The following is a 13,579-nucleotide window of genomic DNA, read 5'->3' on the forward strand; positions in this document are numbered from 1 at the left end:
TTATGTGAAGTATGGCAGCCGTCTGCTATGTCATACAAGCAGACTCCTGAAATACAGATCTATTATAAATTAAGGGGTATTTCCCAAAATGAAATGCTCCCAAACCTAGCTGGTCTTACCAAATTTTGAGCCATCTCCCGTCTTTCTAGCTGACACCTTTCTAGAGTTACAAGATTTTCTATAAGCTGTCTATATCCAAGATGGTTACGGCCGGGAAACTACATTTCCCATCATGCAATGCTTCTCTTTGATTGGTCCATGCCTGTACCCACCCCCTTAGGCCGCAATCACATGTTCTGTGTTCCACACGGAATGTGGACGTGAAATGCCTGTAATGGAGTCGTTTTTCCCCGAGGTAGCATCTGTAATAAGATGCTGGGAGCGGGGGAACTGTATAAATATGCATCGCGCTGTAATGACAGTGTGGCGTGTTTGCATACAGTTCCTCCGTTTCCAGCATCTTATCACAGATGCTTCCCCGGTGGGGGGGTGTTGGGATCGACTCTATTACAGGCATTTCACATCCGTGCGAAACACGTAAATGTGGCCTTAGCTTTCTTTCCTACCCATAGCTTTGCATTACAACATTGCACAGTAAGCACAGGAACAGAGACGACTGGGGGCAGTGTTGGGGTTAGGGAGTTAGTGGGAAGGGGACACATTTGCTCCCTGGGACCACCCACACTAAAGTCTCCAGCTTGTGGAATAGCTGCAGGAGAGGGGGATATTACCTAAGTAAATAGCTATACTGTAGAAGCTTGTGAAGGTGAGTAAGTGATGGTGACGGCGCCTGCTACTCCAGCCTGGGATCCAGCCCTGGGCTGGAGGTGCTGTCACCATCACTCACCGCCCCCACAGCCTGCTGCAGGGTGATCCCAGGGAGCCGAGCATCTACACTCCTATGCAGGTCTGTTTCTAGGTAATTTTGACTACAGGGCGAATCCTGCTAAAAGGGCCCCCCCCCCAAAAAACAAAAAAAAAAAAAAAAAAACAGTTCAGTGACTCACAGGCGATGTCTTCTTTGATCTGAGGCATCACTTTACCTTTTCCTCTCCATCTGGCCCAGTCCACCATGATGATTTCTTGCAGCAACAATTCATCTCTTGTGAACCTGCCAGACAAACATCTTAGGTTCCGCACTTTTACAACTTCCACTTCTTTTGTGTCTTGTGCAGTAAAGTCAGTAGGTATGTGAGTTGCCCCCTGTATTTAGGATCCCCTGCTGTGCCTCCATATAGTAATAATCCCTCTTTGCCCCCCCCCCATAGTACTAATCTTCCCTGTGCTCCCCCCATAGAAATAATCCCCATGGTTTGTTCACATATAGTAATAAACCCACCTGTGCAGTCCCCATAGTAATACCCCCCGTGCCCTTCCCCCATAGTAATAATCCCCCCCTGTGCTCTTCCCCCATAGTAATAAGCCCCCCTGTGCTCCCCCGCATAGTAATAAGCCCCCCTGTGCTCCCCCACCCATAGTAATAAGCCCCCCTGTGCTCCCCCACCCATAGTAATAAGCCCCCTGTGCTCCCCCACCCATAGTAATAAGCCCCCCTGTGCTCCCCCACCCATAGTAATAAGCCCCCCTGTGCTCCCCCCCATAGTATTAACCCCCTTTGTGCTCCCCCACCCATAGTAATAAGCCCCCCTGTGCTCCCCCACCCATAGTAGTAAGCCCCCTGTGCTTCCCCACCCATAGTAAGAAGCCCCCCCTGTACTCCCCCACCCATAGTAATAAGCCCCCCGTGCTCCCCCACCCATAGTAATAATCCCCCCGTGCTCCCCCACCCATAGTAGTAAGCCCCCCTGTACTCCCCCACCCATAGTAATAAGCTCCCCTGTGCTCCCCCCCATTGTAGTAACCCCCTCTGTGCTCCCCCACCCATAGTAATAAGCCCCCCTGTGCTCCCCACCCATAGTAATAAGCCCCCCTGTGCTCCCCACCCATAGTAATAAGCCCCCCTGTGCTCCCCCACCCATAGTATTAAGCCCCCCTGTGCTCCCCCACCCATAGTAGTAAGCCGCCCTGTGCTCCCCCACCCATAGTAATAAGCCCCCCTGTACTCCCCCACCCATAGTAATAAGCCCCCAGTGCTCCCCCGCCCATAGTAATAAGCCCCCCTGTGCTCCCCCACCCATAATAGTAATCCCCCCTGTGCTCCCCCACCCATAGTAGTAAGCCCCCCTGTGCTCCCCCACCCTTAGTAATAAGCCCCCCTGTGCTCCCCACCCATAGTAGTAAGCCCCCCTGTGCTCCCCCACCCATAGTAGTAAGCCCCCCTGTGCTCCCCCACTCATAGTAATAAGCCCCCCTGTGCTCCCCCATCCATAGTAATAAGCCCCCCTGTGCTCCCCCACCCATAGTAATAAGCCCCCCTGTGCTCCCCCACCCATAGTAATAAGCCCCCCTGTGCTCCCCCCCATAGTAGTAACCCCCCCTGTGCTCCCCCACCCATAGTAATAAGCCCCCCCTGTGCTTCCCACCCATAGTAATAAGCCCCCCCTGTGCTCCCCCACCCATAGTAGTAAGCCCCCCTGTGCTCCCCCACCCATAGTAAGAAGCCCCCCCTGTACTCCCCCGCCCATAGTAATAAGCCCCCCGTGCTCCCCCACCCATTGTAGTAAGCCCCCCTGTGCTCCCCCACCCATAGTAATAAGCCCCCCCTGTACTCCCCCACCCATAGTAATAAGCCCCCTTGTGCTCCCCCCCATAGTAGTAACCCCCTCTGTGCTCCCCCACCCCTAGTAATAAGCCCCCCTGTGCTCCCCACCCATAGTAATAAGCCCCCCTGTGCTCCCTACCCATAGTAATAAGCCCCCTGTGCTCCCCCACCCATAGTAATAAGCCCCCCTGTGCTCCCCTACCCATAGTAGAAAGCCCCCCTGTGCTCCCCCACCCATAGTAATAAGCCCCCCCTGTACTCCCCACCCATAGTTATAAGCCCCCAGTGCTCCCCCGTCCATAGTAATAAGCCCCCCGTGCTCTACCACGCATAGTAATAAGCCCCTCTGTGCTCCCCCACCCATAGTAATAAGCCCCCCTGTGCTCCCCCACCCATAGTAATAAGCCCCCCTGTGCTCCCCCACCCATAGTAATAAGCCCCCCTGTGCTCCCCCACCCATAGTAATAAGCCCCCCTGTGCTCCCCCACCCATAGTAGTAAGCCCCCCTGTGCTCCCCCACCCATAGTAATAAGCCTTCCTGTGCTCCCCCACCCATAGTAGTAAGCCCCCCTGTGCTCCCCCACCCATAATAGTAAGCCCCCCTGTGCTCCCCCACCCATAGTAATAAGCCACCCCGTGCTCCCCCATAGTAATAAGCCCCCCTGTGCTCCCCCACCCATAGTAATAAGCCCCCCTGTGCTCCCCCACCCATAGTAATAAGCCCCCCTGTGCTCCCCCACCTATAGTAATAAGCCCCCCTGTGCTCCCCCACCCATAGTAGTAAGCCCACCTGTGCTCCCCCACCCATAGTAATAAGCCCCCCTGTGCTCCTCCACCCATAGTAATAACCCCCCCTGTGCTCCCCCACCCATAGTAGTAAGCCCCCTGTGCTCCCCCACTCATAGTAATAAGCCCTCCTGTCCTCCCCCACCAATAGTAGTAACCCCCCCTGTGCTCCCCCACCCATAGTAGTAAGCCCCCCTGTGCTCCCCCACCCATAGTAATAAGCCCCCTGTCCTCCCCCACCCATAGTAGTAACCCCCCCTGTGCTCCCCCACCCATAGTAATAAGCCCCCCTGTGCTCCCCCCCATAGTAGTAACCCCCCCTGTGCTCCCCCACCCATAGTAATAAGCCCCCCTGTGCTCCCCACCCATAGTAATAAGTCCCCCCTGTGCTCCCCCACCCATAGTAATAAGCCACCCCGTGCTCCCCCATAGTAATAAGCCCCCCTGTGCTCCCCCACCCATAGTAATAAGCCCCCCTGTGCTCCCCCACCCATAGTAATAAGCCCCCTGTGCTCCCCCACCTATAGTAATAAGCCCCCCCTGTGCTCCCCCACCCATAGTAGTAAGCCCACCTGTGCTCCCCCACCCATAGTAATAAGCCCCCCTGTGCTCCCCCACCCCTAGTAATAAGCCCCCCTGTGCTCCCCACCCATAGTAATAAGCCCCCCTGTGCTCCCTACCCATAGTAATAAGCCCCCTGTGCTCCCCCACCCATAGTAATAAGCCCCCCTGTGCTCCCCTACCCATAGTAGAAAGCCCCCCTGTGCTCCCCCACCCATAGTAATAAGCCCCCCCTGTACTCCCCACCCATAGTTATAAGCCCCCAGTGCTCCCCCGTCCATAGTAATAAGCCCCCCGTGCTCTACCACGCATAGTAATAAGCCCCTCTGTGCTCCCCCACCCATAGTAATAAGCCCCCCTGTGCTCCCCCACCCATAGTATTAAGCCCCCCTGTGCTCCCCCACCCATAGTAATAAGCCCCCCTGTGCTCCCCCACCCATAGTAATAAGCCCCCCTGTGCTCCCCCACCCATAGTAGTAAGCCCCCCTGTGCTCCCCCACCCATAGTAATAAGCCCTCCTGTGCTCCCCCACCCATAGTAGTAAGCCCCCCTGTGCTCCCCCACCCATAATAGTAAGCCCCCCTGTGCTCCCCCACCCATAGTAATAAGCCACCCCGTGCTCCCCCATAGTAATAAGCCCCCCTGTGCTCCCCCACCCATAGTAATAAGCCCCCCTGTGCTCCCCCACCCATAGTAATAACCCCCCCTGTGCTCCCCCACCCATAGTAGTAAGCCCCCCTGTGCTCCCCCACTCATAGTAATAAGCCCTCCTGTCCTCCCCCACCAATAGTAGTAACCCCCCCTGTGCTCCCCCACCCATAGTAGTAAGCCCCCTGTGCTCCCCCACCCATAGTAATAAGCCCCCTGTCCTCCCCCTCCCATAGTAGTAACCCCCCCTGTGCTCCCCCACCCATAGTAATAAGCCCCCCTGTGCTCCCCCACCCATAGTAATAAGCCCCCCTGTGCTCCCCCATAGTAGTAAACCCCCCCTGTGCTCCCCCACCCATAGTAGTAAACCCCCCTGTGCTCCCCCACCCATAGTAATAAGCGCCCCTGTACTCCCCCACCCATAGTAGTAAGCCCCCCTGTGCTCCCCCACCCATAGTCATAAGCCCCCCTGTGCTCCCCCACCCATAGTAATAAGCCCCCCTGTGCTCCCCACCCATAGTAATAAGCCCCCCTGTGCTCCCCCACCCATAGTAGTAAGCCCCTTTGTGCTCCCCCCCATAGTAGTAAGCCTCCCTGTGCTCCCCCACCCATAGTAATAAGCCCCCCTGTGCTCCCCCACCCATAGTAATAAGCCCCCCTGTGCTCCCCTACCCATAGTAGAAAGCCCCCCTGTGCTCCCCCACCCATAGTAATAAGCCCCCCCTGTACTCCCCACCCATAGTTATAAGCTCCCAGTGCTCCCCCGTCCATAGTAATAAGCCCCCCGTGCTCTACCACGCATAGTAATAAGCCCCTCTGTGCTCCCCCACCCATAGTAATAAGCCCCCCTGTGCTCCCCCACCCATAGTATTAAGCCCCCCTGTGCTCCCCCACCCATAGTAATAAGCCCCCCTGTGCTCCCCCACCCATAGTAATAAGCCCCCCTGTGCTCCCCCACCCATAGTAGTAAGCCCCCCTGTGCTCCCCCACCCATAGTAATAAGCCCTCCTGTGCTCCCCCACCCATAGTAGTAAGCCCCCCTGTGCTCCACCACCCATAATAGTAAGCCCCCCTGTGCTCCCCCACCCATAGTAATAAGCCACCCCGTGCTCCCCCATAGTAATAAGCCCCCCTGTGCTCCCCCACCCATAGTAATAAGCCCCCCTGTGCTCCCCCACCCATAGTAATAACCCCCCCTGTGCTCCCCCACCCATAGTAGTAAGCCCCCCTGTGCTCCCCCACTCATAGTAATAAGCCCTCCTGTCCTCCCCCACCAATAGTAGTAACCCCCCCTGTGCTCCCCCACCCATAGTAGTAAGCCCCCCTGTGCTCCCCCACCCATAGTAATAAGCCCCCTGTCCTCCCCCACCCATAGTAGTAACCCCCCCTGTGCTCCCCCACCCATAGTAATAAGCCCCCCTGTGCTCCCCCACCCATAGTAATAAGCCCCCCTGTGCTCCCCCATAGTAGTAAACCCCCCCCTGTGCTCCCCCACCCATAGTAGTAAGCCCCCCTGTGCTCCCCCACCCATAGTAATAAGCGCCCCTGTACTCCCCCACCCATAGTAGTAAGCCCCCCTGTGCTCCCCCACCCATAGTAATAAGCCCCCCTGTGCTCCCCCACCCATAGTAATAAGCCCCCCTGTGCTCCCCACCCATAGTAATAAGCCCCCCTGTGCTCCCCCACCCATTGTACTAAGCCCCTTTGTGCTCCCCCCCATAGTAGTAAGCCTCCCTGTGCTCCCCCACCCATAGTAATAAGCCCCCCTGTGCTCCCCCACCCATAGTAGAAAGCCCCCCTGTGCTCCCCCACCCATAGTAATAAGCCCCCCCTGTACTCCCCCACCCATAGTAATAAGCCCCCCTGTGCTCCCCCACCCATAGTAATAAGCCCCCCTGTGCTCCCCACCCATAATAGTAAGCCCCCCTGTGCTCCCCCACCCATAGTAATAAGCCACCCCGTGCTCCCCCACCCATAGTAATAAGCCCCCCTGTGCTCCACCACCCATAATAGTAAGCCCCCCTGTGCTCCCCCACCCATAGTAATAAGCCACCCCGTGCTCCCCCATAGTAATAAGCCCCCCTGTGCTCCCCCACCCATAGTAATAAGCCCCCCTGTGCTCCCCCACCCATAGTAATAACCCCCCCTGTGCTCCCCCACCCATAGTAGTAAGCCCCCCTGTGCTCCCCCACTCATAGTAATAAGCCCTCCTGTCCTCCCCCACCAATAGTAGTTACCCCCCCTGTGCTCCCCCACCCATAGTAGTAAGCCCCCCTGTGCTCCCCCACCCATAGTAATAAGCCCCCTGTCCTCCCCCACCCATAGTAGTAACCCCCCCTGTGCTCCCCCACCCATAGTAATAAGCCCCCCTGTGCTCCCCCACCCATAGTAATAAGCCCCCCTGTGCTCCCCCATAGTAGTAAACCCCCCCCTGTGCTCCCCCACCCATAGTAGTAAACCCCCCAGTGCTCCCCCACCCATAGTAATAAGCGCCCCTGTACTCCCCCACCCATAGTAGTAAGCCCCCCTGTGCTCCCCCACCCATAGTAATAAGCCCCCCTGTGCTCCCCCACCCATAGTAATAAGCCCCCCTGTGCTCCCCACCCATAGTAATAAGCCCCCCTGTGCTCCCCCACCCATAGTACTAAGCCCCTTTGTGCTCCCCCCCATAGTAGTAAGCCTCCCTGTGCTCCCCCACCCATAGTAATAAGCCCCCCTGTGCTCCCCCACCCATAGTAGAAAGCCCCCCTGTGCTCCCCCACCCATAGTAATAAGCCCCCCTGTACTCCCCCACCCATAGTAATAAGCCCCCCTGTGCTCCCCCACCCATAGTAATAAGCCCCCCTGTGCTCCCCACCCATAGTAATAAGCCCCCCTGTGCTCCCCCACCCATAGTACTAAGCCCCTTTGTGCTCCCCCCCATAGTAGTAAGCCTCCCTGTGCTCCCCCACCCATAGTAATAAGCCCCCCTGTGCTCCCCCACCCATAGTAGTAAGCCCCCCTGTGCTCCCCCCCCATAGTAGTAAGCGCCCCTGTGCTCCCCCACCCATAGTAATAAGCCCCCCTGTGCTCCCCCACCCATAGTAATAACCCCCCCATGCTTTGTCCACACAAAAAAAAAAAAAAAACATTATACTCACCTTGTTCCAGCATACAGCAGGTCCCTCTCTCCTCTTCTACAGCCTGCGAGGAGCAGGCCGCCGTAACCCCTGCACACATCTTCTCTCTTCAGCAGGCGCAGTGATATGACGTCATTGCGCCTGCTCAGGGAGAAGATATCTGCAGCGGCCTGCAGAGTGCTCGGCAGGGTCCGGCCGGTCCATGGGGGCGGAGCTACGTTCGGGCGGGGGGCGGAGCTACGTTCGGGCATCAGTCTTGCCCTGTGATGGGGCAGGGGGTCACAGAGCTAGGTGATGGGGTGAGCGGGCGGGCGGCCGGGGGTTGCGCACAGCTCAGTGGAGCCACCAGCGCCCTCTAGAAACGGCCCTGTTCCTATGCATTTCTCTTAGGGTTGTGTCCCTGTCCCCGCCACTGTCACTGTTCCCTTTTCTCCAAAGAAGACCTGGAGAAGCCACCGCTCCAGAATAAAGCCTGCCCCAACACACACTGACAACAGGGGCGCAGTACCATACAATGTGTCACATCCGCGGCCGCGGCACATACCTCTTGCCGCGCCGCTGCTGCCCCATCTCCTGCTCTGTGCCGGGGCTCCTCCTTCAGCTCCCTGTCAGCCTGAAGGGCGCGTCCCTGTCTCCTAGGGAGCGCGCGCGCCGACTCTGCTACAACTTAAAGGGTCACTGTGCCTTTAATTGACTGCTGCTCTGCTCTGAGATTCTCCTATAAATTGCAGCCCTGCCCCACCACAGGTGTTGGAGCCTCTGCATGCTTCCTAGTGTGTTTAGTCCCAGCTACCTGTTTGTGCCTGTGTTCCTGCATATTGTTTCTGCTACCTGCGATTCCCTGTATCCAGCTGCCTAACTGCCTGTCTGCCTGCTTGCCTACTGTTCCTGCTACACCTCGTCCGCCGTCACTAGCAAGCCAAGCTGGGGGTTGCCTGCCGCAGCAAGTCCATCCCGCCTTGCGGCGGGCTCTGGTGAAAACCAGCGGCCCCTTAGACTCCGCTCCCTGGTGAAGCTTACACCATCGCTAGTGACGGTCCAGTGGATCCATGACTCCAGTCGTTACAGTAGGCTCCAACCATGGATCCCGGCGAGGTGCCTGACATCCGTGACATCGCAGGGGGGTCGCCCAGTAGGCTCAGCAGATTCAGCAGCAGTCCCAGCAGATCCAACAGCTGATTGCTGCCTTACAGCAGCGCACCGCAGCTCAACAGTCGCCTCCAGCATCACCGCCTTCTGCGCCTGTGCCGTCTCCTCTTGGTCCAAATCTACGGCTTGCACTTCCATCCAAATATGGTGGAGATCCCAAGATGTGCAGAGGATTCATCACCCAGTGCGCTATGCATATTGAGCTTCTCTCCAAACAGTTCACCACTGAGCACTCCAAAGTGGCGTTTGTCATCAGCCTCTTGGAGGGGAAGGCCCTGGCCTGGGCTACACCGCTGTGGGACCGAGACGACCCGGCTACTGCCAACCTCCGGGCCTTTCTGGCGGAGTTTCGCTATGTTTTTGAGGAGCCAGCCCGAGCTTCGTCAGCAGAGACCGCTCTCCTTAACCTGCGACAGGGGAACTCCTCCGTTGGTGAGTACGCCATCCAGTTCCGCACATTGGCGGCAGAACTTGACTGGAATGAGGCTACCCTGGTTGCCTTCTTCAAGAAGGGTCTGTCCAGTCGGGTGAAGGATGTGCTCTCCGCCCGAGATCTTCCGACCTCTCTGAATGACCTCATCCTTCTGGCTACCCGGATTGATGTCCGTTTCTCCGAGAGAGAGGAGGAGGTCCGGCAAGAGCGACGACAAAGCCTCCCTCTTCGCACCTCCCGGCTGGCACCGGCCTTCCAGAACCCAGTTACCTCTGCAACTCAGCCTACTTCTGAGGAGCCCATGCAGGTGAAACGAGGTCGCCTGACCCCTGAGGAAAGAACTCGCCGTCGGGAGCTGAACCTCTGCCTTTATTGCGGTGCTTCTGACCATTTCCGTCTGAACTGTCCTCAGCGTCCACAGCGTCCGGGAAATGCCCGCACCTAGGTCTGGTAGGAGAGGCCTCCCTAGGTGTGAATGCTTCCTCTCCAAAATTGTCCATGCCAGTTTCCATTTTGGCTCCTTCTGGGGAGAGCTATCAGTCCACTGCTTTCCTCGGGGTCTGCTGGCAGTTTCATAGCGGCAACGTTGGTCCAGAAATGGCAGCTACCTGTGGTCCAGCTTGCAAAATCTCTGACCATCTCTTCTGTCACCGGTGAGACTCTTACTGACGTTGTTCGCTTCCAGACTGCTCCACTAATCCTCCAGGTGGGCGCTCTGCATCGGGAGAAGATCACTCTCTACGTCTTGCCCCGTTCCTCTTCAGCCATCCTGCTGGGTCTCCCTTGGCTGCAATTGCACTCTCCCAATTTAGACTGGAGGATCGGGGAGATTCTACGTTGGGGTCCGGACTGCTCGAATCGGTGTCTGAAGACTCAGGTGTTCTATGTCTCCACCTGACTCTGTCAAGCCACTATCTGGTCTCCCAGCAGAATATCAAGACCTGACAGACGTGTTTTCTGCCAAAGAGGCTGACACTCTACCTCCTCACTGTCCTTTAATTGTCCCATTGACCTCCTTCCCAGGACCTCTCCCCCTCGTGGTAGAGTGTATCCTCTCTCCGTTCCAGAGACTGAGGCCATGTCCTCCTACATTAAGGAGAATTTACAGAAGGGCTTTATCCGCAAGTCCACGTCTCCTGCCGGTGCAGGATTTTCTTTGTCCAGAAGGACGGTTCTCTCCATCCATGTATCGATTACCGGGGCCTTAATAAGGTGACGGTGAAGAACCGGTATCCCCTTCCGCTCATCTCCGAGTTATTTGACCGTCTCCGTGGAGCTCGGGTCTTTACTAAATTGGATCTGAGAGGAGCCTACAACTTGATCAGAATCCGTGAGGGGGACGAGTGGAAGACCGATTTCAACACCAGGGACGGGCACTACGAGTATCTGGTCATGCCCTTTGGCCTTTGTAATGCCCCCGGTCTTCCAGGAATTTGTCAACGATATCTTCCGTGACCTTCTCTACGTCTGTGTCATCGTGTACTTGGATGATATTCTCATCTATTCCCCTGATCTGCAGACTCATGTGGCTCAAGTACGCCAAGTGCTACGTCGACTTAGGGCTAACCGCCTGTATGCAAAATTGGAGAAGTGCGTGTTCCACCAGCCCAGCCTTCCCTTTCTTGGATACATAGTCTCCGATTGTGGACTGCAGATGGACCCTGCGAAGCTCTCATCAGTGCTTCAGTGGCCACGTCCCGTTGGACTCGATTTTTTGGCTTTGCCAATTATTATCAGCAGTTTATTCCCCATTTTTACACCCTGGTAGCGCCCATTGTGGCTCTTACAAAGAAAGGAGCGGACCCTAAGCGGTGGCCTACTGAGGCTGAACAAGCCTTCACCAGTCTGAAGTCAGCCTTTGCTTCTGCTCCGGTTCTGTCCCATCCGGATCCCACCAGGCCTTTTTCATTGGAAGTCGATGCTTCTTCTGTAGGTGCTGGAGCTGTTCTCACACAGAGGGACTCTTCGGGCAGGGCCAGGACCTGTGGATTTTTCTCTAAGACTTTTTCCCCGTCTGAGCGAAACTACACCATAGGGGACCGTGAGCTATTGGCGATTAAGTTGGCCCTAGAAGAGTGGCGCCATCTTCTAGAGGGGGAAAGACATCCAGTCAACATCTTCACGGATCACTAAAATCTTCTCTACCTCCAGTCGGCCCAGCGACTTAATCCCAGGCAGGCTCCCGGTTCAATTTTGTCATCCACTTTCGTCCTGCAGAGAAAAACGTGAAGGCCGACGCCCTCTCTCGAGCATCCGACATCCTGGGACAAGCGGAGACTCCTAGCCACATCATACCCTCTGACCGCCTAATGCCGGTCGCCACCTCAGCCCTTCGGAATGTTCCTCCCGGAAAGACCTTTGTGCCTGCCGCACTCCGTAAGAGAATCCTGAAATGGGGACATTCTTCCTTGGTTGCCGGGCATCCGTGGGTCCACACGACTAAGCTATTGATCTCTCGTCTCTACTGGTGGCCAAATTTATCTAAAGACGTCAGAGATTTTGTGGCTTCCTGCACCACTTGTGCCCAAAATAAGTCCTCCCGTTTAAGACCAGCCGGTTTGCTGCTCCCCTTGCCAGTACCAGATCGCCCCTGGACGCACATTGGCATGGACTTCATCACCGATCTGCCCCCTTCTGCAGGGAACACAGCCATCTGGGTGGTTACAGATCGCTTTTCTAAAATGTCTCACTTTGTGGCTCTTCCTGGTCTGCCGTCCGCTCCTCGTCTGGCCAATTTGTTTTTCCAGCATATCTTCCGTTTGCATGGACTACCTGAGCATATCGTCTCTTATATGGCGTGCTCTCTGCTCCCAGCTCCAGGTGAAAGACTTTTCCTCGGCTTACCATCCCCAGACCAACGGGCAAGTTGAGAGGGTCAATCAGGTCCTAGGAAATTATCTAAGGCATTTTGTGTCTGCCCGCCAAGATAATTGGTCCAGTTTACTTCCCTGGGCTGAGTTCTCATACAATTACCTGGACTCTACTTCCACGGGCAAGTCACCGTTCTTTATTGTCTATGGACAACACCCTTGTCCCCCATTGCCTCTATCCTCTTCTTCCAAGGTACCAGCTGTGGACGAACTGGTGACTGACTTTAAATCCATCTGGGAGCAGACACAGCAGTCCCTCGTACATGCTACAGGTCAGATGAAGGCTCAGGCAGAGAAGAGGAGACCAGCAGTAACTTTCGCTATTGGTGACAAGGTTTGGCTTTCCCCCAGATATATACGCCTCAAGATCCCCAGTTACAAGTTGGGCCCACGCTTCCGAAGACCATTCGTAGTGTTGAGGCGCGTTAACCCGGTCACCTACAAGCTTCGCCTGCCTCCCACCATGCGGATTCCCAACTCTTTCCACGTCTCTCTCCTGAAGCCGGTGGTCCTTAACCGGTTCTCCCAGAAGACCATCTCTATTCCTCCGCAAACAGCATCTTCTGACATCTACACTGTTAAGGACATCCTGACAATGAAGACTGTTAGAGGAAGACGCTTCTTTTTGGTTGACTGGAGAGGTTTTGGCCCAGAGGAGAGATCCTGGGAACCTGAAGCGAACATCTTAGATCGGGATCTCATTAAGAACTTCCTGCAGGCAAGAAAGCGGGTGAGGCCAAAGGGGGGGGGGTACTGTTACATCCGCGGCCGCGGCACATACCTCTCGCCGCGCCGCTGCTTCCCCATCTCCTGCTCTGTGCCGGGGCTCCTCCTTAAGCTCCCTGTCAGCCCGAAGGGGGGGAGACAGGGGGAAGCCGCAATACTTGTGCCACCAGCCCCGTCCTAAGCGCCGTGGACGGGGCTGATGGCCCTTCTGATAGGAGTAGTTTGGGGGTCTTTAGGTGGTGGGGGTGTTCACTGAGGGGCTGCTGGCACGGGGGCAGCTGCACCACAAGTGCCAGCAGCCCCATCCTATGTGCCGTGGATGGGGCTGCTGGCACTTGTGATAGTTATTCTTACAATGTCATTTCTCCATACACTGCGCCCCTGCTGGACGCTTCATAGGAATTACACCCAGCCCTGTTCTGGTTCGGTTCGTGACGTCACTGGATTTTAGAAAAACTGAAGTCTGCCTGATCTACTAAATTGAGGGAAATAGCACTTTATGTGCATTTCCCATAATTAGTGTATATTAGAAATGTGTCTAACTTTCCATAATTAATAACATATAAAAAAATAATTTTGGCCGGACTTCTCCTTTAACTGCAGCTCAATTTAAAAAAACAAACAC

The sequence above is a fragment of the Dendropsophus ebraccatus genome, chromosome 5, assembly GCF_027789765.1.
Source record: "Dendropsophus ebraccatus isolate aDenEbr1 chromosome 5, aDenEbr1.pat, whole genome shotgun sequence".
NCBI classification, from domain to species: domain Eukaryota; kingdom Metazoa; phylum Chordata; class Amphibia; order Anura; family Hylidae; genus Dendropsophus; species Dendropsophus ebraccatus.